This window comes from Strix aluco, chromosome 6 (genome assembly GCF_031877795.1).
Source record: "Strix aluco isolate bStrAlu1 chromosome 6, bStrAlu1.hap1, whole genome shotgun sequence".
NCBI classification, from domain to species: domain Eukaryota; kingdom Metazoa; phylum Chordata; class Aves; order Strigiformes; family Strigidae; genus Strix; species Strix aluco.
This window is the reverse complement of record NC_133936.1, coordinates 282,429-285,284: the sequence shown is the minus strand read 5'-3', so window position 1 is coordinate 285,284 and position 2,856 is coordinate 282,429. Positions and strand designations below refer to the sequence as shown.

The 2,856-nt window shown below is 66.2% G+C and overlaps 1 long non-coding RNA gene across 1 annotated transcript in view; it reads left to right on the top strand.

Moving 5' to 3' along the window:
• Nucleotides 1-644: 644 nt before the first annotated feature.
• The window catches only part of LOC141925019 (uncharacterized), a 49,557-nt gene continuing 47,345 nt past the window's right edge, over nt 645-2,856 (top strand). The window contains exons 1-2 of the long non-coding RNA XR_012623731.1: nt 645-699; nt 874-928. This is a non-coding gene — a long non-coding RNA (uncharacterized LOC141925019). The remainder of the gene's footprint in view (nt 700-873; nt 929-2,856) is intronic.

Genomic DNA, 2,856 nt, shown 5'->3' with positions numbered 1-2,856 from the left:
CTGTGTGTGTGTGTGTGTGCGCGTCTGTCTGTCTGTGTGTGTGCCTGCCTGTGTCTGTGTCTGTGTCTGTGGGTGTGAGTGAGCGAGCGAATGAGCCTTCTCGTTTAGGCCCCTGTTGAAATCGCTGCAGTGTACTTAGCTTAAACTTCCCGGGAGGCGAAAGAAGGGCTCTGTGCAGCAACAGGGGGTCGGTCCCTCTGAGCCCGCTGAGCGGAGGGCGAGTCCCGGCTTGCCCCTCCTTGCCCCTCCTTTCGAAGGAGAGAGCGAAGCCCCGTGGCAGTGTAGCGCGGCCAGCGTGCGACCCGCCTGTGTTCAGGGCCCGGGTCTCTGCCTGGGTGGCCGCCTGTCCTGGCTGGCGACCTGCCAGCGTGCCCCGCCCCGTACTCGGGGCGAGTGCCACGAGCCGTGGAGCCCTCTGTCCCAGAGCCGCTCGGACCGCCCTGTAATCAGGGCTGGGCGGGCTGCTGTAGGCAGCCAGCAGAGGCTGCCCTGTAAGTCCGGGGCTGGCCAGTGAGTGACCTGCAGGCCCGGGCACTCTGCAGTGCCGGCAGCGGCTCGAGCCCCCTGTGTAAGCAGGGGCGCAGCTTCCTTGGCCGCCGCTTTTGTGTGCCCAGCTCCCCTTTGTCCAGAGTCCCAACTCCGAGCCAGCTCCAGCGCCGGCCGGCACTGCACGCGTGGCAGCCCCGGAGCGTCGATTGGGTGAGAAAAGCTGATCGGTGAGGTTTTTTTTGGGGGAGGCGGGGGGTGGTGGTGGCGTTAGGTTATACGGGGTTGCGGGTGGGAGGGCGTCTGGGATTCGGGTGGTGCTGTGGCGAGCTCTGTCCGGGGGCCGGTGTCCCTCTCAGACCTGACGGCGTCCTTCTGCCATTACAGGAGCTGGTGGAGAAGAAGGAAGAGCCAAACATCGCATGCGGAAAGACCTTCAAAGGCAAGAGAGAGCAGGGGGAGGAGCGGAGGACGTCTGGGCAACAAGTGGAGGTAAAAGAAGGGCGCTCTGGGCAACAGGACCACCCTGTCACTGGGCTCTGGTCGCGCAAGGGTGTCACCAGGACCTTTGGTGCCCCTGGCCGGCTTGGTGCCCTGGCCGGCATTGTGCCCTGGCCGGCTTTGTGCTGGGTGATCTCCCTGTAAGCGGGGCTCGGGTCTTTGGGTTTTTGCCGGCCTTTTGCCACGTTGCCCCATGGTTAGGCTGCCCGGGCAGGTGGCAAGCGTCTGAGGGGGTTGAGCAGCACCGTCTCCGCAGCCGAGGCGGGAAGCTGGGCTCCCTAAAGCCCACCGTGGTGGTGAGCTGCAGTCAGGACGGCCAGCCCATAACTCGGGCGTAGATGGGAGCCTTGAAGTGCACGGGGCTCGTTGAGCGGAGCCGAGCCAAGGGAGAACCCCCTGTAAAGGAAGGCCGTGAGCATCCCCTGTGCTTAAGGGGAGGTGCTGGGAGGGACAAGGGACCCTCCCCTGCGAGCAGCCGGTGTCTCTGGCCCCGGCCTTTCAGAGCGTGGGGCTGAGACGTGCAGGGCTGGGCGTGCCCTGCCCTAGCCCTCTTTCTGTGTGCTGTCAGCCCCAGGAGCAGCTTGGGAGGAAGAGAGGCACGGGGGAAGGCAGGAGGCTGGGAGGCAACGGTGCCTGCGAGCCGGGCCCAGGTCCGGCCCGGGCAGGCCTGGCAGTGCTTTGAGCTGGGCCAGCGCCCTGGAAGCAGGGCTGGGGCCTCTGCTCCACCCTCCGGGTGGGGGAGCTGGCGCCTGACTGCACTCTCCTTCCAAGCAGTTCCTCTTGGAGAAGAAAGACGAGGCATCGTGAGCAGCGGCGGGCTGAAGAGAGGAGCGGGGCGAGAGAAGGGAGCTCTGGACAAAGGGGACCTCCCCTGTTACCGGGGCTGCGGTCGCAACGAGACCGTTGCCGGCACTTCTGGTGTCCTGGCCGGCGCTGCGCTGGGTGACCTCCCTGTGAGCAGGGCTCGGGTCTCTGGTCTTTTTGCCACCTAGCCCCACGGTTTGGCTGCCCGGAGAGAAGGGCGGCCCCTGTCAGGACAGTGAGCGGCGCTGTCTCCGCGCCGAGGGGGAAATGGGGCTCTCCGGACCCCACGCCCGCCCTGTAAGCAGGGAGGGCCGTTTCCCCCGGCCCCGGCGGCTTTCTGGCTGCTGGCGGCCTGGCCAGCGTGACACCCCTGGAGTCGGGGCGTGTCACGGCATTTGTCCCTTGGCCACCCCGTGAAGCCCCGCGGCACGTTGAGTCCCTGCGGCCTGCGTGCGTCCTGCGGGGCAGGTCTGGGGGGCTCTGCTCTCCTGCTCGTGGGAAGGGATGGCTCCCCAGACTCTGGCTGCACAGAGCTCGCTCTCTCTTCCGGGAAGTTTTGTTTTGTCCCTGTCTGTGTGTGTGTGTGTGTGTGCGCGTCAGTCTGTCTGTGTGTGTGCCTGCCTGTGTCTGTGTCTGTGTCTGTGGGTGTGAGTGAGCGAGCGAATGAGCTTCTCGTTTAGGCCCCTGTTGAAATCGCTGCAGTGTACTTAGCTTAAACTTCCGGGAGGGAAAGAAGGCTCTGTGCAGCAACAGGGGGTCGGTCCCCTCTGAGCCCGCGAGCGGAGGGCGAGTCCCGGCTTGCCCCTCCTTGCCCTCCTTTCGATAGATGGAGAGAGCGAAGCCCCGTGGCTGTAGCGCGGCCAGCGTGCGACCCGCCTGTGTTCAGGGCCCGGGTCTCTGCCTGGGTGGCCGCCTGTCCTGGCTGGCGACCTGCCAGCGTGCCCGCCCCGTACTCGGGGCGAGTGCCACGAGCCGTGGAGCCCTCTGTCCCCAGGAGCCGCTCGGCCCGCCCTGTAATCAGGGCTGGCGGGCTGCTGTAGGCAGCCAGCAGAGGCCTGCCCTGTA